Here is a 21,749-nt window from a genome sequence, read left to right on the forward strand (position 1 = left end):
GGAAGGAAAGGTTTATTTAGTTCACAGTTTGTGAAGGTTTCAGCCCATAATCAGTTGGCTCCAAGGCAGGGTGGCACATGGCAGAAGGGCAACCCATTCATGGTGGCAGAAGACAGAAAAAGCAGCAAGAGCAAAAGAGTGAAACAAGCCTCTTTCTTCCCCTTTTATCTAGATTTCTGGGATGAGGGTGGTGCCAATCCAATCAATGGAGTGATCCAGCAGTCACTCAGTTTTAATCCCAGCATCCTTAATCCCAGCATTGCACTATGAATCAGTCATAAACTCTAGATTCAGCTACCTCTGGAAAAGTATGTCCGCTATGACTGCCTAAGGCTTTGGGAGGACATCTAGACACAAACCATAACAAGTACCCAAGAAGCCAGAAAGCTGGAGAAAGCATCTCTTTCTTCTAATCTCATACAATCTTCTTGCATGTCTCTGACCTATCCTACTTTAGGTGGAATTCTGTGAGAACTGACTTTGTTCCACTCATCCTGTTAGATGGGAGGACTCAGATTTTGGGTAGTAACAATGAGTGATTCAATATGTGACCACCTGAGTATGTTTAGCTTAGTTTGAGGTGTGACCAAAACATATGGTAAATGTTTAAGTAAAAAAAATATTATAGTAAAAGACACCTTGCCATCAATCCCCCTCAGAGTGCACTTCTGGCATTGAATACACCTATCCCATCATTCCTGCCAATTTATGAAGCAGTTCTGGAAGTCCTTTTTTATGGATGTTTTTAGTTGCACTGTGATAGATACCTCAGTCTCCTGTATTGATTCAGATGTTTACCTTTAGGGTCATTTTGACTTTTGTGAAGAACCAAAAGTTGCAAGGTACCATATCCAGCAAACAAGGTAGATGTGGATACACTGTCATGTTTTTATTTAACAGAAATTGTTGTACCAAAAGCAGTGTATGACACTGAGCATTGTCATGAGGGAGGATGAAACCTTGGGTCCCTTTCTCCATCCCTTTTCTAGGCACATTGTTTCTTAAATGCTCTAAGAAGCCCTTTACATGTTCAGAGTTCACCATAGTGTTCCTAGGTCCAAACTCACCTTGCCTAAGTCCAACAAGATCAAAAACACAATCAATATCATCTTGATGTTGGGTCTTGACTGATGTGCATTTTTCACATGAGGAGAACTGGTGATTTCCATTGAGAACGCTGAACTTTTTTCTCAGTATCATAATTGTAGACCTAGTTTCATCTCCCATGATGATATTTCTTAAAAAGCTGGAGTCAGAAGAGCAAGATCGTGCAACTCCAATGAAATTGACACAATGGCAGTGATAATAACTAGTACTAACCTTGTATTGATTAGATGCCAGGCATCATGCTACGGGGTTTACATGCATGATTTGCTTTATTTTTTAAAATCCTTGAGACAATTACATGAGGCAGATTCATATTATCGGTGAAGAAAATTGGGAGCTCAGAGAGGCTAGAATATTGTTCCTAGTTTTATAACCAGAAAATGGCATAGCCTATTAAGAACTGACAACTGATTATAATTCTCCATATGATACCACTAAATTAAGGCAAAAGAAACAGTGAGATAAATGAACAAAGGTTAAGCTGTTAAGAGTTCAAGGTAAAATATGGTCTCCTGAGAACCCCACTGCACCATCATTCTCTTGGAATGACCTCTGTGGATTGGACTGTTCAGCCACACTGGCTCCAGATGACCGTGCCCTTGGTCAGAGCTGACTGGTCCAGGGTACACCCCCGACTACAAAGTGATCAACGCAGTACCTGCTCAGCAACTTACTAGATTCTGCATGCAATTTGGAGAAAGATGTTGGAACTAGAGTAAGTTAGTCTTGGGCCCTTGATCCAGTGATGAATCACAGCCGAGGGAAAACTGAACTTGTTTCCTTGTGTGGTGATCTGTGTCTTGTTCAGAGTGCTCTTTGATTCTGAGACCAGTCTGGGAGATGCAAAGGGAACAGGCTTTGGAACAAAGAACTTGAACACATGTTGTGTCCCATGACCACTGTGATCTTGCTCAATCACCTTGTAGAAACAGTAAACCCAAAGCCAATGAAATTGTGACTTGGCTTTTCAGGCAGTGGATGGCAGGGATGGGCCTGGAATGTGGGTCTTATTTCTCAGCCAGAGGGCAGGGGAAATAGAAAAGGAGATGGAAAGTTGTGTCTCACATTTGCACCAGGCTGCTTCAGAGAGATAAGCCTGGATTCTGCATTGCTGAAATAAAAGAAAACAACCAGATCCACTCCAAAGGCTAATATTCCATAGTGATCATTAATTTTCTAATCTACCAATAGACCTAGGGTTATGTATATTTTGAGTTATAAGCAAATTTGTCACTTTTAAAAAACGCTTGTGAAGGCATTCCTCCCTAAAAACTGGGTGGAGAGGAAAGAAAGAGGCCTGGATACAGCAATGACTTCAAGCTGAGCTGAGAGATTCTCTCTTTCCGTTTTGACTTGAAGTGTAAGCCATCCTAGAAGTGCGCTTTGTGTACTTATGAGTTATTCTTCTCCATCACTGACTCAACTGGATCCTGGCAACTCTGTTTATAGTCCACTGTGGGATCAGTTAGCCTTCTGTGTAACGCAACTGTCACTAAACATAGGTTTAGGAAAACTGGAGTCTTGTTTTGATTATTGTTACTCTGGTGACGAGTGGTCCATTGGTCCAGAGACCAACAATGCTGTAAGTAATTGTACATGATTCTGCTGTGTGACGCTCAAGTGTTTCCTGTCTCTGGTTGCATCACTCTTGTGTGTAGCAGGTTATGTTTCTGGTAGCTCACGTCAGGGTTTCAACATGCCCAGACATACTCAGGGAAGGGCAGGGAGTGCAAGGAGAACTTCATGTAGAGCCAAGGGTGGGGTTGAGGACTGTGGTCGTCAAACTAGGATGTCCTGAGAAGCCAAATAAGCCCTGTCCTCATCCTGACCCTGCCGGTGCCTTGCCACCTTTTCCCAGGGCCAACTCACTGACCTTCCCTCTAACTGGCCCCTGGCACTTGACATCCTTTGGCCTGGAAAAGTAGCAGTTTCATATGGCTCTGCCTAATATTCGAAGCCTTCCCTTGTAACTCAGCAAAGATGGTATATTATATATTCCTGGAAATACAGTTTTGGTCAACACAATAAGGTGAGGACAAACAGGCATGGTATTGGAAGTACTAATTGCAGAGAGTAAAATTGCCTGCTTGCAGCAACAAAAATCAGATCTTAATAAAAACTGAGCCCTAATAAATGAAATAGGTCAGATAGCCCTATAAAGTATAAACAACTAGAGACTCACAGAAAACACTGCACTCGTAATAACAACTATAATAATGATAATAGTGTAAGACCAAAGCCCTGAAACTAAGGAATGTATGTGATTTTTCCCATATGAAGAAACTTGTAAAACTTCTCAGAAAGTCCTGGAAGCAAACTCAGTAATTTGGATGACAAAGATATTTCAGGGTGGGAAGATTCAATATTATAAAAATTTCAGTTCTTTCCATAATAAATGTCTGCATTTATTTTCAGCCTAGTCCAAATCCTAATTGAATTTTGGGGGAAGCTTTATGAAAGCAAATGCAAAGATCATTTGAAGAAAAAAAAGACCTGCCAAAATTCTTCTCAGAAAGAAATGTATAGAGAATTTCCACGACTGAAGGTAAAACCAACTATCATGATATAGTAATTAAAGTAATGTAACAGTGGCCGTAAATAAGCTGATCTATGAATGAAGTAGAATAGGAACTTGAGAAACCACATCAATTTTGCACAATAACTTAATATATGCCCCTGATGGCAGTCAAGTCCAGATGTATCTTATAAACTATTCTGAGGTTAGTAGGTACTATTCAGTCAAAAAAAGATTTCTACCTTCAACAAGGCACAATTAGCTGAAAGTGACTCATTTGAATCTAGAAAGAGAAGAAAATACAGTTGTGCTGGAAGTTCTCTCTACCTCTCTGACAAATAATCCCATAATTTGTCACCTGCAACATAAATTGGGGTCTTTGCAAGGCTGGAAAAGATGAATGTGGCATTGTAAAGTTAACAGAACTGTGGTATAAGAGTGAGAATCAGCGGGAGACAATTGATAAGGTTTGGAAAGAACCTTATTTCTTTCCCAGGAAATTAGAAAAAAAAAAATTGGATTTTTTTTCTGTTAAATGAAATCGATAACATCCTGTGTGATTTAAAGTAGTGAAATACTTGTGGCAAAAATATGTTCAACAATAGGGGATTAGCTAAGCAAACAATAACATATTCACATAATGGAGTCATGCAATGGTTATGACATTTAAAGTGGAAAATACGGTTACAAAATTGTTATCAGAGTAAGAGTGGGGAATTGGGAGGAATCTTTTGGCATAATCGATGTCATGATCACTATTGTTTAATGAGTAGTTGCTTTATACTCACTGTATCAAGGGCTTTACCTCTACTATTTATTCAGAATTAGTGCTTCATTGTACGATGAGGAGGGCTCTGTTATTACTCTGTTTATAGATGAAGAAATCGAAGCTGAGATTTCATAATGGGCACAGGTAAATGATAGAAAAATGATTCAAGCTCGGGTTGGTTTCTTGCTTAGGTTTGCACTTAAAACTCGGGGTTAGTTTTGCTTTCTGTGTCTTCCGTCAGTTTCTAAATTCAATCAGTGCCCCTTTAAAAGTTACTGTATTTCCATCTTTTCCTCTTAGGTCCATGTATTGCAGTCTATTTCAGGCTCTTTATTTTTGGCCTGGATAGTCATAGTATCTGTCTGAATCAGCTCAGCTCTTCTATATTTTTTTTGCCTATGCCATGAATTCATTTTATTGATTATTTACTTATTAACCTTCCAATTATTTTCTTTTAACTGTGTTCCTCTTTACACCAAATACTTGCTCAGAAAATCTCCAAGTGACTTCTGAATGCTTATCAACAAATTATAAATTCTGTGACTTGACATTCAAGATGCTCCATAATCTAATTCCTTTTTCAAGTTTATCTTTTATTGCTCTTCTAAATCAGGGATTTAGAACCATGCCCTAGACCAATTATTGTAAATAAAATTTTATTCAAACACAGACATGACAATTTATTTATAAATTGCCTCTGAAGCCTTTTTTGTACCGTATTTTAATATTTGTGGCTGCTTCTGTATAACCCACAAAGCCTGGGGCTGGGGATTTAGCTCAGTGGCACAGCGCCTGCCTGGCAAGTGCAAGGTTGTGAGTTTGATTCCCGGTACTGGAAAAAAACAAACAAAAACAAAACACAAAGCCTAACATATTTCACTCTGGCCTTTTACAGAACAAATTTGCTGATTTCTATTCTAGATAAACCAATTGTTACAATCAAATGGGTCTGTTTTCCATTTCTGCATTATTTGTTTTTTTAATAAGGTAGGGTGGTTTTTCTTTTTTAAAAAATGTATGATATTTCTTTATACCACTTGAAGTTTCTCACCACTATGCCTTTATAAAATGTTTTCCCATTCAACAAGTTAATGCTGAAAAAAAATTCCAAGATGGCTATACACTATGGACAACTAATAAGAAATAAAAAGAAACACACTACTGAACTATGCAACTTGGATGAATCTCAAGCAGTGATGTGGAATTAAATCCCTAAAAGTTACACATTACACGATTCTATTTATACACTATGTGGGAAGTACTAACATTATGGAGGTGGAGAACAGATTCATAGTTGTCAGGACTAAGGAAGGGGGATGGAAAAGAAGAGAGTATGGTTATAAAAGGTCAGCAAGAGAGATTCTCACGATGAAATTGTGGTGTGTCTTGATACATGAACAAATACACAAAAGTGTGTAAAAGCACATGGACCCACATACACAAACACACATACACATGCACACACACGTACACATAACACTGAGGAAATCTGAATAAGATTAATAGATTGTATCAAGGTCAATGTCATGGTTGTGATATTCCCTATCACTTTGCAAAGTGTTACCATTGGGGAAATTGGGTAAAGAGTGCAAGAGATCTTTGCATTATTCCTAGCAACTGCATGAATATCTACAATTATCTCAAAAACAAAAAAGTTTAATTTAAAAATGTAGTAACTAAGCTAAGGAGAAAGAATAAGTATACAATTTTTCCATCATGTGAATAGGTGTTACATTGTAAATTCTATGAAAGAAACCTATCTTCTTATACTTTGGATGTGCAAGGTCTTTCTCTTTTGACAAAGGATGGCTCAATAATTCATAACTAATTTATCATGTATTAAGCTGTATGGTATTTTGACAAAAACAGCCTCAAGGAATATGTGTACTATCCACTATGCAAGATCAGATATAATAAATTTGACTGAGGATAGAGGAAAAACTTGTATTTTGCATACTTTTCCTGATAAATACTGTTATTAAAACAATAAAATACTTCCCAAATAGCAGTTTTCCAATATATGGCAAGGAAAACCCACCAATTGTTAAAGTCAAATTTCTCATTCTTTTAGTGCTTTTCAAGATAGAAAGACCCTTGTAAGTCATTTTTCTCACCATATTCACACAGCAAACCACTAAGAGTAGACAGTGACATTTGCTAGTTTTTGGTGGATAGAGCTAAGGCATTCCGAGGTTGTTATTTGACAGGTGTCACCACTGGAAAATAGAATGGTCTTTGGAATTGACGTTTAGAGCTGGTCATCTTGGCATCTCCCAGACAGCAATAATAGGGAGCTAGAAAGTTTATATTCCTAGTGCAGAGGAATGTAAATATCAGCAAACAGTCAGGAAACTACAGATTGGTGGTCCTCAAAGTGTAGTCTTTGGACCAGTGGCATCAGCAGCCCTTGGGAATTATTAGAAATGCAAATTCTCAGGCCCCACCTCAGACCTACTGAATCAGCCACCAGGGTGGGGCCCAGCCATCCGTGTTTTAACAAGCCCTCTAGGTGGCTCGCATGCATGTTCTTGCTTGAGAATCCCTGGCCTAGGTAATCATGAGCCACACTTCCTGCTGTTCTTCACGCGGTTGACCTCGGTAGGAAGGCAATGACACATCTGGCATCCTTTCGATGGTGATCTCTCATGCAGCTAAATGATCACAAGGACAGCAAAGGAGGCCAGTTCACCACAATGTTGCAACTGCATGTGCCATGCCTTAAATTAGGCTAATGAAGCCTGTGTCTTTCAACATGGGATCAAAGACTAGAAATGCCCTCTTATGTTACCTTGGATTTTCCCCAATGAAACATCTTTTGCCTTCCCACAGGAGAATGAGAGAGATTAGCTTGGGCTTCAGTGGAAGGTAGACATCAATATGCTCCTCTCACAGATAAAACTAATAAATTAATGAATGAATCCATCCATTTCAACATCATTTATGTATCTAGTACTAGGCACACACTGGAAAAGTCTTAAGTAGAGGACATAAAAATATGATAAAGGCAATAATAGAATTAAGCAGAAGGTACATCTTAGTTACTTTTCTCACCTCTGAGACAAAATACCTGACAAAGTTAAGGGAGGAAATGTTTATTTAGCTCACAGTTTGTAGAGGTTTCAGTCCACGATCAGCTGGCTCCAAGGCAGGGTGGCTTGGTAGAAGAGAAACAGTTCATGGTGGGGAGAAAGGAGCAAGGCAACAAGGGACGACCACAGCTCTTTCTATCCCTTATATCTTACCCAGAGTACTTAGGGAGGGTAGCACTCACACCCTTAATCCTAGTGCCCTTGGTTCTAGCATTGCACCACGAATCAAGCACGGTGTCACACACTCTATATCCAGCCACCTCTGAAAAAGTCCCACCTATGACTGTCTGAGGCTTTGGGGGGTCACCTAGACACAAGCCATAACAGTGTAGAATAATACAGAGAAGGGATGTGTGTGTATCTGTGAATGAGTGAGTGTTGTGTGGGGACCATAGATTCAGGGAGAGGTGGTGTTCAGGATTTCACAAAGGAGGACAGTCCCAAGCTGGATTTAAAGATCAAGACTTCAGCAAGTGGACAAGGAAGGTAACATTCCAGGCACAACAAATGGAACATCTGGATGTCAGGAGGTGTGCAATAGTGTGATGTGTTTAGACAGCCACAAGTGGTTCGGTGTTGGTAGAGTCCTGAAGACATGGGGACAGCTGACAAGGAGGCTGGATTATGGCTATCAATGTGCTCCTGAGGAGTTTGCTTTTAATTTATATGCTAGTGTTCCTCAAAGTGTATATACCACAGAACACTGAGTTGTAGGTGTTCTTGTGAAACACAGATTTCTTTAGTCAGTGTGAAAAATTTAATACAATTAAATGGATTTCTTCTCTCTGAGAATTCAGGAAGCCTTTAATATGCTAATGTGCATCAAGAGTACTCAGGCTGGAGTTTCAAAGGGCCAGGGAAACTCCCCATAACCCATTCCTCAGGAATGGACTTTGGGTAGTGACTGTGTACATGAGCAGGGGTGAGGACGTGTGTGGAAGGTCAGGTATTTTGCCATCTCGCTTCTTAGGATGAACTCCACGTTCCCGAAGCCCTGCCTCCTTTCTGACCTAGAATGCAGCCATGTTTATTTATATGTTGTTTGTGGCTGGCCTCTGACGACACCCACAGTCTAGAATAGTCACTCTCTGATTCCTAGCAGAAAAGAGCTCTTGGATCCTCTCATTTTAATATTCTCTCAGTGTTTCTTTGTCTGTCTGTCTGTCTGTCCCTATAGATGTAGAGGGATGTGATAGCATCACTTTTGTCTGGTCAGCTTTGGCTTGTTTTCTTAGTGTTGTCAACCTAGCACCAGATTTGACTTATAAGCATTCGTTGAATGGATAGTGAAACAGTGAGCTGGAACCCTTCTAATAATCCTAATGGCTGACATTTATGCAGGGCTTTTTGGTTTCACACATATTCTCTCGTTTCATCTTCATCCCCACCCTCTGATGGGTGTTCATTATCCCTGTTTTACATATGAGGGAGCAGAAGCTCAGAGACATCAAGTGGTTTTTCCCAAAGTAACATAGCCAAGTCTGGAGTAGAGGGTGACCTTCTCCATATCTCATGTTCCCCCCTTGCCCCTTGGCCATCTTACACCATTGCTCTCATGACCAGATCCCTGGGAGCATTTCATTGTGACTCATTTGTCCTCAGCTGGATCTACCCAGCTGCCTTTCTTCCTCTTCCCCGGTCTCTTTCTTCCCTCTCCTCTCTCATTCCTGCTATAGTTTGTGGCTCAGGCCCTGAGCTGATTTCTTAGGAAGCCCATGAATGGTTGAGTGTGTGCTAATCTGTGTTTGTTAGTCCTTGTTACAATTAGAAGGTGTTGAAGGTCTGAGAGAAGACTGGTGTCCCCACGAGATAGACAGACTCCTCTATTCAGACTCCTCCTGAACTTCAGGAGTCCAGGTATTTGCATCTCTGCTCCCAGAGTGGCACTCAAGGCTTACGGAGGAATGCACTGACCTCTCCCCTGGGACGCTTATGAGCTACCTGAAGGGTACTGTTTGTAGAATAAAAAATACTATGCTAAGCACCCCCAAGAGAAAATGAAGTCATGGCTTGCCTGAGAGTGATTTATCCTTTCATTAATAACATATTTGCTATCTTTTCCAATGATATATTAGGTCCTCACTGCAAGGGCTTTTGTTCCTAACCTGGCTCCAGCGATGGGCTGTGCTTCACTAGGAGGCCGTCAGTCTTGCTAGTGTTTCTGGGTAGTCAGCTGACAAAGCCTTCAGACTCTTGACTCACTGAAATATGTTTGAACTTTATTTTCAAGCTGTCTAATTGTCATATGATATGAAGCAAGCCTGGAGAGGGCTTGCTTTATAACTAGCAATTTGGCTTTTGAAGGAAGTACAATATGCAAAAGAAATTATGTGAGAAAAAAATTTTAACACCTTCTCTACTGAAGTTACTACCCGAGGTCCAGATAGGAGGCTTGTAAAATGAAACCCCAGGTTATAAACATGCCTCACACATCCTGAATCTTGCCTGTGGCAGATATTTGAAAACCTGAGATGTTATATATAATATAGCAAGAAAAAAGGATTTATTGAATGCCTACTTTTAAATGCCAGGCCTTTTCACACTTTGCCTTGTTGTAGCAACTTTGCAAGTTGAAATTACCGTAGTCATCAGTGTGTATAGTAAATGCTTAAAGTTATTATTTCAATGCCAATTTTTTGAACTAGAATCCAGTCTCCTTCTGACAGCTTGCTCCCACTCCAAGCAAAGAATAATATCAAATAAGTTACCGTGAAGAGCAAATAGTTTCACCCGGGGCATATAGGAAAGATTTTGTTTCCTCAGCATTCATAAGGAAAACAGTTTATCCAGTGGGTGACTAGTAGGGCACTGTGAGCTTACAATTGTGTGTGGGTTGGAGTACAACCAGATCAGTTACAGTTGGATTAGGGCCAGTGGACACCTTTAAAATGACCAGTGACTGAGTGGATGTCTAGTGGATCCGTCAAGTGATCATTGACCCATATGGACTGACTAGCTGTTTCCAACTCAGTTATTAATTTGGGCTGTGACACTTTATCCTCCTCTGATAGTCTTTCTTCTGTGCTGGAAGATGAAGAACCAGGGTCCTTTTTAAAAGTCTTGCTATTTAGCTGAGAGAAGTAATTTCCATTTGTATTGTTATTACAAATCAGGGAAGTGATTTCTTATTTTCCTTAAATTCTTCACCTGTCTGCCTTCATCTGCTGGTCAGTGTCTTAGTTATTTTTCTCTTGCTGCTGGGACAAAATATCTGACGCCCCAAATTAAGGAAGGAAAGGTTTATTTTGCTTACAGTTTGTGGAAGTTTCAGTCCATACTTGGCAAATTATAAGGCAGAGTGGCACGTGGCAGAGAGCTGCAGCTCAGGACGGCAGCACACAGCTGAAAAAAAAAAAAAAAAACCAGCAAGCACACACCACACACCAGGGTGGAATGGGGGAGGAATGCCCCAAGCAGCTTCTTCCTCTCCCTTACATATGCAAACTATCCACTCCAGGGCGGGTGTAGCTCTCACACCCACAATCATTCAACTCTAATAGCCTGCCCCAAGTTTGCATGAGGCATTGGGGGGACACACAGACATAAACCATAACAGTCAGTTTCCACAGTGAGTGACCCTTCTTCCTGAGTGCATGAAAGTGTGGCATGCTTCCCACATCGAACACAGGAACTCCGTTCCGGGATGGCGGTGAGGGTGCTCATCACCTCTTGTGGTTCTAGATGCTGTGGACTTAGTGGTTAGTTCTGGAGTGGTGCTGTGGATTTTAGTGGTTAGTTCTGGAGTCTCTAGAGCTTTTGCTTCTTTCTGGAACAATGACTGACAAGTTGTAAAAGGTGCTGGCTTCTTGCTCAGCCTGGGTTCCTGACAACCTCTGATCAGCAGAGACCTTTTCTGGCATCCTGTGATGAACTTGTACGCCGAACTAGAAAGTGAGAGAAACATTTAGGTTTTAAGACACTATCATCCCATTTTTGTGTTGGTTACAGTGATATACTATAGATTTACCTGACAGATAGCAGTGATTTTACTGAATGGATAAATTCATTCTAGTTTCTATTCTCACTGCTCTCTCTACATTATAAACCTTATTTGGATCTTCTCGGTTCTTTTTTGTTGTAGACTCATATTGCCTTTAGCCTGGTAACTGTATTATTATTATTTTATTTTTTATGAGCAGGAAATATTTACTGGGGGAAAGAAAGCTTCTCTCTAAGAGACACAGCAGGGGACCCGGAAAGTGGGCTGCTTTCAGGGGAAGCTTTATAGGGCAAAATCACAAGGTGGGTACAATGTGGATCAAACTATGATCAACCAGTAAGATTACAAGTATAGCCGCTTAGGTAATGTTGATCCAATGGGGAAGCAGGTCATGTAGCAAGTGTGCGAGGAAAGAATAAGGACTTTTTTTAGAAGAGGTGTGTCAAGAGGTCCTGATCACCCACTTGGGTGACTGATGCCTATTTAGATTATCGATCATTATTGCTTATCCCGCTGGGAGGTGTTTAGGTGTGGTCATTCCATCTTTATCTTGATAGCCTGGCAACTTTAAGGCTGTATTTCTTTTACCCTCATTTCTCCCCTCTTCTCTTCTATCCTCTCCCTTCCCCTCTTCTTTCCTCCTCTCCCCACTTTTCTGCTTTTTTTTTTCTCTCCTTTTCTCTCCCTCTCTTCCTCCCCCTTTCTTCCTTCCTTGTGCTGAGCTATATTCCCAGGCCTTTTAATTTCTATTTGAGACAAGGTTTTGCTAATATACCAGGGTGTCCTCCAACCTGTGGTCCTCCTGAGTAGCTGAGATTGGAGGTGTGTACAACCATGCCCATACTTCTTTCTTTTTTCTCTTAATGCAAATTTATCCTCTTGTTTGATTCCATCTACTATGTGTATTTATAGTGAAACAGAGTGATGTAGGTGGAAGGATATTAGATTTGAAGACAAACAGGCCTGGATTCCAGTTCTGAGTCAGTCATTTTACAGAGACCTGGGCAGCAGTTTAAAGTGGCCCCAGTCATCTCACCTGCATCTCCTCCAGCAGAGTGATGATGACTGCATGCCTGTCTCACCAGATCATCTGAGAGACTCAGATGAGATCAGGGAAGATAGAGCATCTTTTGTAAACCACAAAGAAGTACTGGCATGGGAGGAAGTGTCCGAGAGAAACTGAGACCCTATCCCCAGCAGAGCTTCTGCCCTGAGTGTACTTGTCTTCAGGGATCACCCTGTATGGCTGTGTCCTCACGAGGATGATCCATCTTGAAATCTGAGCTCTCCCATTTTTTTGTGGCTGCATTGGCATCACCAGCCCTTTGGCCCAAGGCTCACTCCATCCTCACATCACTCCTTCCTCATGATTCCCCTTCCACTGGGTCTCACCTGCTTTAACCGTGTCACAGTCTCCAGGTGGGGTCTGACAGATCTGATACTGCGGGTGTGACAGCAGAATTCAGATACACATCTCTCGCTTGTCAAATTCATACTCTTTTGACCTCACTGACTCTCAGCAGTAAGAACAAATTTCCCTAAGCCTCACTTACGTTGCATCAGTCTGCTTCTCAGAATTAAACACCAGCTCGCAGTGGCCTCATTAAAAAAAGACACACGGATGCACTCACATCATTTTCGCAGCTATTACAAAAGCAATTCAGGCTTGATGTGCCCAAATAGCAAAGTATAGAAAAGCAAATGAGAAAAGGGAGATCATAAGATATCCGATCACTTTACGATAATCACTATAAACATTTCTATTTTTCTGTAACTCCATTTTTATCAGAACGTGATCCAATGCTGCATACTGTTTCATACCTAGCTTTTTCTCCTTACTCATATATTTTGAACATTGTTTCAGATGAATAAATAGATTAATTCAGTGAGTCAATGGTCTCAGCGCAGTCCTTTGCATAGATTCACCATAATTAACTTGCTTAGTGCTCTATTACAAAGCATTATTTGTGTTTTATTATAAATAACATCATGAAATATATTCCTATGCACATGTTTTATATATATTCATATTTTATAACATTTTGGGAAGTAATCTATAGAGGTGAAATGGCTTGGCTAAAGAGTATCCATATTTTAAGACTTCTGAGATATAGCTGGTTGCTTTTCTGAAAGTACATAACACTTTATCTCTAAACAGTGTATAAAAATGTCAATTTCCAAACTCCCTTTCTAAACTATAGACTTTGCTAAATTTATGGGAAAATGTACCACATCTAGAACTTTTAATTTAGTGGTTTTGATTGATAATAAAGTTGAACATTTGTTCATGTATGTATTGACTGTATTTCTTGGTTTGGAAACTGACTTCATATAGTTTTCCTATTTTTATAATATGGGGCTATTGTCTTTCCCACTGCATTATAAATATTTTATTATATTAATTCTTTATCTATCATGCATCTTGTAAATTTTCTAGTTTTTCATTTGCTTTTGTTTTTCCCTGGATGAAAGTTCTTTATTTTTGGATAGTTTAATATATCAGTATTTTCTTAAGTTTTTATGGTTGTTTCATGTTAAGGAGGACCATATACATATTAATATTAAATAATATATAGTGTCTTTAAAGCATTAGTTCTTAAATGCAACTTTATTTTGGCTTTGATGTAAGATAAAAGTGAGATTTTATTTATTTTCATATGGTGATTTGATTAAATCAATAAAATTTCGCATGGAGTATGAATGTTATCTTTGTCATTTAATGAATTCTTAGATAGTGATAGTTTGGGCCATTTACACACTTTAAAAAAATTCTGTTTCTTTGATCTATGGTTTTCTTCTGGCACCTTTACTGCAATATTTTATTTATTATAGCTTTATAGTACATCTTAAAATCTGGTCGGGCAAGCTTTTCCACGTTATTCTTCTTTTTCAATATTTTCTTGACAGTTCTCAAGCATTTATTTTTCTAGCTGAACTTTAGAATTATTTTCTCAGGTTCCAAGAATGACATTGTAATTTTGACTGAAAATTAATAAGTCTGTAAATTAGTGTGAGGACTTCCTATCCAGGAGCATGGAATTTCTCAATATTTATTTAATTTTCCTTTATGCCCCACTATGAAACTCTAAAACTTAAAGAATGTTACTCATTAAATTTGTTAGTAAGTATCTTAATCTCTTTGGCTGTTAGGTTTGAATGGGGCCTTTTGAATTCTTATTTTCTAACTGGTCATTGCTGATCCCATTGAACCCTTCTCAATAGATCTAAAATAAATTCTCTTTGGTTTTCTTTTAGGATAAAAATGTTAGCATCTGAACATAATTATAATATTATTTTGTCCCTTAAACTATTTCTCTTATTTATTTTTCCTGTCTTATTGCACTGATTAAAATTTCTTGGTTTTTCTTGGTTTTTCTCCGGTACCAGGAACCGAACTCACGACCTTGCGCTTGCCAGGCAGGCGCTTTGCCGCTGAGCTAAATCCCCAGCCCCTGCACTGATTAAAATTTCTGAAACAGAGCTTAAAATGGGAGTGGAGATTGGTGGATCTATCTTATTCTGCTTCCTAGTTAAGTACATCATTGACTGTTGCTTTCAGAAAGTTATCCTTTCTCATGCTACAGATGTAGATTTTATTTTATTTTATTTTTTATTTTAAAGAGAAAAAAGAACAACAACAACAAAGACAAAAACAGAACAACACAAAAACAATAGAAATGACACAGGATTTCAAAACAAGATGATAGGAATTAACAGTGGTTGTTACATTTGTTACATTACAAAGTTGCTCCGATTGCCAGATGTAAGAATGCAAGATTGATCAAACAATTAAAGACAATAACAAGTAGTAAGAAAACATTAGAAAGGATACAGAGCTTCACTAAACAAGATGGTAGGAATGCAACAATTGTTGTTATATTACACATTGTTATCTTCAGATTAGTTGTACAGATTACCAGATATAAGCATGCAAAAATTGGTCAAGAAAAAAACAAAATTTAAGCATTAACTGTTCCTTTCAATAAACCAATAGTCATCAAAAAACATAGATTTTAATTCCATTTTAAAAAAAATTTTGAATGGCTATTGAATTTTTATCAGTTTTTTTTGGGCAACTTTCATAGTGATCATATGGTTTTTCTCCTCTGACCTGGTGATGTGATGAATTATGTTAATAGGTTTCCTCATATTAAACTATCCAACATTCTTGGAAAAAACTCCACTTAGTCATTCTGTATTATTCTTTAAATGTGCGGCTGGATTTGATTTGATAATATTTTATTTAGGATTTTTGCTTCTGTGTTTTTTGAGATTGACCTATAGAGTTTTGTGAGAGTAGTATCTGTGCCAGGCTTTGATTTCAGGGTTTTCTGACTTTCAAAAATAAAATGAGATGGTTTTCATCTTGAACCAATTAAGTGACATTCCTAATGTGGATATGAACACTCACAGCACCGTGTGATAGAGAGAACACAGGGCCAGGAATTAGAAGACCCTCCTAACTTTGCTCCTTAGCCTCATAAATTTGAACAATTATTTCACCTTCCCAAAATTCCATTTTGTTGTTGTGACAGTCTAGTGAACTAATGAGATTGGAAAGAAACATTTTGCAAAAGAAGGCGAATTTATTGAGTACTCGTTACATGCAAGGAGATGGGTGTGACATTTTGCATAAATCACACCATTGCTGGGAATCCTCACTATAATTCTCACATGTTCCAACCATAGTGAGGACCCCTTAGAGCCCTATAGCTCAGTGGTCCCTGGACCAACATCATCAGCATCATCTGAACGTGTCACAAGAGCAGGATCTCCAGCCTCACGCACTGACTCAGAATGTGCATTTTTTCGTCAGACCTGCAAGGCAATTTGCATTGAGGTTAAAGTATGAGAAGATCCCAAATCACAATGGTGCAGATTCATCAGCATCCGAATGGAAATCACAACTGAAGCATTTAAAAGTGATTCTGAGGACAGCTCTCTTGCTCCTGCTGTGATATTCTGGATGAGATGGCTGCACAGCTGAGAATGTAAACGTTAGTCATCCAGAGAAAATATCATGATTATACACACTACTTCTTTTGGAACTGAGCAAAACTGACCCATCCGTTGTGAGTTATTTTTCTATAAAGTCCAAAATTTAAAAGCAGTTTTAGTGCCTGCAGATGTGCCTGTACAAGTGAACCCTGGAGGCTCAGTTGTACAGCATTCCCATCAGTCAATCTGAAGGAATTTTTCAGCTGATCTTATGAGCAACCACAGACCTTTTGTTGGGGTGAGGATTACTATATCATTTTCATCACAAAGATTGCACTAGTCACTCCTCAAGCATGTTTTGGCTTCCACCAAGAGCAGAGGGCAGCATGTGCTAAGCTTCAGTGCATACATTAATATAGGAACATGCATGTATACACATGCCTAGAGAACATCCCAGATCACAGCAGAAGAGTAACCATGGTGACCAAGAGACCAACGACTCCCTCTGTGGGAGCCTGCAGGGATGTGTAATGCAGTCAAGGTAACTGTTTGCGGGCTGTGGCTGGCAGTCGCCATGGTGACTGGCAGTTGGGTGAGGGAAAGCCTCCTCAGTGACGTTGCCAACAGCTGTTTCATTTCTTAGGTCTTACACAAGTAATTCTTTCACACCCCATGTAGGAGAAGGCACAGGTGTGTCTTTTGCTAAACTGGGGATGCAGAGGGAAAAGTGCAATGTAAAAATATTACTAATTATGGCATTCTTCCACAATGAACAAACCGTTTCTCTCAGCTAGAGTTTAAGCAGACACTTAAAAAAAGAATGTGAATAGATACTGTGAAATGAGAAGAAATTTTTCAAAAGAAAAAAGGAGCTAGGATGAGTGGAAGGGCACAGAACAGCAAGGAAAAGGGAAAAAATGCAAGTCAGTTATACTATTAATGTTTCTTAGTTAATTAAAATAGAATATTTATACTAATATCAATTGGAGGAATTTTTATGTCTGTATCTTGTACCCTGAGAAACTACTTTAAAGATAACAACATGTAATGTATTAGCTATTATTATTCTCCTATGATTTTGTTATGAATTTTTGTTTTACCTTTTTTCCATAAAAAAGAAGAGTGTGGATCATGTGTGGATGCTATCTGTAGTAGACTGATAACTGATGGTCAACTTATAACCCCAACTGAACTGAGTGAGTGTGGTGCTGGGTGTGGGAGGCCCACCTGAGGACTGCTTCCAGCAGCATAAGAGGCAGACCTGGAGAAGAAGAAGCAGGCTGTTGGGAGCTGAGAGAGACTGTTGGGACCTGGGAGAAGCTGTGGGGAGCTGGCTGTCCTGATGAACGTGGCTGTTTTCATCCTCTGAGGAGCTCAGGACCTCACTGGCACTGAGAATGGCTTTGGTTCATTTTGAGGAGCTCTGGTCCTCACTTTGAGCATTGCTTCCTGGTTCTGGAGGGGAAGATGGTACACTGCCGGCCTTCTGGAAAAGCTTGCTGCACTGGATTCCCAGATGGGAACCCGGCCATCCTGATCACTGGAGGAGCTCAGGACCTCACTGTTGCCGAGGATGGCTGTGGTACCTTTTGGGGCAGCGCTGGTTCTTCTGAGCATCACTTCCTGGCTCCAGTGCAGATCCCTCAGCCTGCTAGCACAGGTCCTTCATCCTGCTGGCACAGACTTTATAGATTCCACCACTGACCTTTGGGCCTTCCCAGCAGATCCATGAAACAGGTCTTCATGAAACGTTGTCATGGGCTCTGGGCCTCCAGTTGGATTCGTGGGAGGCATTGTTATGAGCTCTAGGTATTCAGCAGGACTCATGTAGGACATTGTTGTGAGATCCAGGTCCTCAGCTGGATTCCTTGTGTGGACAGATTTCCTGCACTCTTTTGTATACTGTTCTTTGGGTGATTATTATAAATAATCATATGAAGTATGTGTCCTGCATTATATTGTTCCCCTTACAAAAATAAGTCCCAAATCAACATACTAGCATTCTAATCCAAAGTATAAAACTTCCTGTGAATGTGAATTGATTTCATTGTATTGGAACTTCCCTCTCAGTTTAGAGGTTGGGTTTGTAAGACTTTTCCTAACATCTAAGGAAAGAAATAATGCTTTTGTAATTGTGTGCACCCAGAAATTTGTTTGGTAGTCTGTTATGATACATTGTAAGTTACATTTTGGTTTAGGTATAACTATCATCTCTTATTAGGTAGTTCAGGTTCCACTCTTCCTAGGGTTGAGTTAATGGGCTAACCAAGCTAATGTGACTACCTTGCTTAGAGCAGTGCTCAGTACAAAGCATGTTCATAACTGTATTAGTGATGCATTTCTGTGTAACAAATTGTTGCAAACTTAGTGGTTTGAAAGCCATACATTTACCATCTTACAATTTTTTTTTTTGTCTTTTTTAAGACAGGGTCTTGCTATGCAGTTCAGGCTGGTCTTGAGCTCACTTTGTAGCCCAGTCTGGTCTTGAACTCACAATGATCCTCCTGCCTCAGCCTTCCGAGTGCTGGGATTACAGGCATGTGCCACCACGCCTGGCTCAATTTATAATTTTTGTGGGTCAGCTGTTAGGTGCTGGCTTAGCTGGTTCCTCTGCTGGGTGTCTCAAAAAGCTCCAATCAAGTTGTCAGCTGGGCCATTTTCTCACCTGGAGGCTCAGCTGGGGAAGAATTTGCTTCCCCACTGATTGAGTTGTTGGCAGATTCACTTTCTTGTGATGTATAGGAGGTGAGGGCCTCAACTCTTCCAGACTGCTCACAGTTCCCCACCATGTGGCCCTCTCCACAGGCAGCTCACGGCATGTTGCTTACTTCCTCAAGGCCAGTAGAAGGCAAGAGTGACTCCAGGGAGACCCGAGTCTTAGATACCGTAATGTGATCACAAGAGTGACCGCTCGTAACCTTTGTCATGTTCTGTTGGTAAGAAGCAAGTCACAGTTCTCACTAACCCTCAAAAGGGGGATTACACCAGGATGTGAACACCGAGAGTTGGAGATCACCATGGGATCTGTCTGCTGTCATAATTCTTTGCAGTTGTCCAATGAACTGCCCATCTGGATACCTTGGAAACATGAATAGTCTCTTTGAAGGTGTCAGGAAGGGGAAGAGTTCACTCATCACAGAACTCTATAATCTCTATATTTGTATTCTGTTAGGGAGGTGAATTTTATCACGTACAAGATGCCCAAATTGTCTTCTATACGGAATTCATGTCTCTTCTAGAGGGCTTCATTTTATTATATCAGCTAGTTTTGTTTTTAATTCAAAAAGTTATAAAATATCCTACCCAGCTTACAAATGAAACCACAAGTGCTTCAGAAGAGTTCTAAGTGTTTCATATGATTCTGTGCAAAACGGCGGCCATGAGCATGGGCCTCTCTCACTGTACGGACTATGACTGTTCAGGACTTTAGCTGATCTCAGGGCTCTAGCTGTTCAGGGCTCTCACCGCGTTCACACTACAGCTGCCTTCCCATGGGTTTCTCCTAGCCAAGGACTAAGTCTGGCCCATTCCTGGGCTATGGGAAACTCTCTAGTGGGCTACTTTGCCATGAAGACGTGCCCTTCCCTCCTGGGCCAAGCTTTCCTTAAGCTTGAATGGTGTCTGAGATACTCTTCCCCAGGCGTCCCTCATCCTGCCTTCCCTCTGATTCACCCAGTCAGTCCCGCACCATGGACTGATGGTTTTTCAGCTTCTCCTGATTCCCTCATCATTTTCCCTCACAGCTATTTCCCATAATACATTTCTACCGTATTTACTTCTGTCTTGATCTCTGTTCTTATATGACTCAGACTAACACAACTATTAACATTTGTGCAAGTCTGCAACAAGTTTCAGTGCTGTGTGTTTGAGTAAGTGCCTTCCTTCTGAACTGACTTCAGGAATGGCAGGGAAAGGGCACTGGAAAAACATAGACACTGGATCCAGAAGCCTGGAGGTAGAATCTTTGTAACTCTAGATACCCTTCGGTGAGTCACTTGTCTCTCTAATGTTCATTTATGTCATCTGTGAGAGAAAATGAGAAGAATATGTTCATCATAGGGTGCATGAAAGTGTACCTAAAAGTATAATGCCTGACACTAAGTAGGTGCGTGAAAAGCACTGCAGTGTGCTGGTATTGTATAAGACACTGTAAAACTGTGCTTTGTTTTTTACAAATGGAGATGCATTCTTATGAGCTGCGTCTTTGTCACAAATGTCGTTAGCAGCGGTACAAGGATATAGGATGTTTCCCAGGGCATCACTGTGAACACAAACACAGCGGTCTCAACTACACTGGTAGACTGGGCAGGGAGATGTCTGCAAGTGTGAGGAGGACAGATCTGTGCTGAGGCTGAGGAAGGAGTGCGGCAGTGGGAGAGTCCAAGGGATGGGCTCTACTTGCCACCACCTGCCTCTTCCATTCCTTGGCAGAACTGGCAGTGGGGTTACCAGCTCTGCTGTCCAGAGGGGCTGGAGAGGAGCCGTTCCTGGGGCTTCTCCCTCCTCTCTCTGCTCCAGTTTAAGTTTTACTTTGTCTTCCAGGTGAGTTTTCCTTGCTTCCTCTACTCCTCCTTTTTTCTCAGTTGACCTCAACCTCACATTCACTGAGGGACAGAATTTTTCCTTCTACCCCAAAGTATAAGCAACTAGAAGTGGAGAAGCCTTTGGGAGAAGCGTGCATCTCAAGTTACATCACATGTGCGTGCAGATATTGCAGCAGAAAGCTTAGGTTTTGGACCTAAGTCTGGCTTCTAGTCCTGCATGTCATCCTGTGAACCTTGGGCAAGCTGCACAGACTCTCTGAATCTGACGCCCTTTATCTGGTAAGGGTAACGGCCTCCTCCTTTTAGGCTGTGAGGACTGATGAGGTCATCTTTACAGGGGCTGCATATGGAGGGCTCAGTGCTGTGGTCTGAATATTTTTGTTCTCTCCAGTTCATCTGTGGGAACATAATACCCAGTGGCATAGCATTATGAAGGTCTTTTAAGCCTCTGCCTCTGCATAAGGAGTTAGTACCCATACAAAAGAGGGTGATGGGTGCTGCCTCTCCTTTCCCCATGTGAGAATATGGTGCCGTCAGCATGCACCACATCTGATGGCAGACACCAGATCTTGAACTTCTCAGCTTGCAGAACTGTGAACAATATACTTTTGTGGTTTATAAATCACCTAGACTCAGGTATTTAGTTACAGCAGCTGGAATGGACTAGACATTCTATAAGTTAGATCTTTCTTTGTATACTTTATTTAAAACAGTTTTTCCAATCATCTTACCATCAACTTTGGTTGCTGGTAGCAATATATATGCATGAAGGCTTATCCATGTTTGTGCAAGTTATAGCCATTCATGTTTGTAGAATGAGCAATGCAGTTGGATCTAGCATATGACA

This window comes from Chinchilla lanigera, unplaced genomic scaffold (genome assembly GCF_000276665.1).
Source record: "Chinchilla lanigera isolate Chin_1 unplaced genomic scaffold, ChiLan1.0 scaffold00018, whole genome shotgun sequence".
NCBI lineage: Eukaryota > Metazoa > Chordata > Mammalia > Rodentia > Chinchillidae > Chinchilla > Chinchilla lanigera.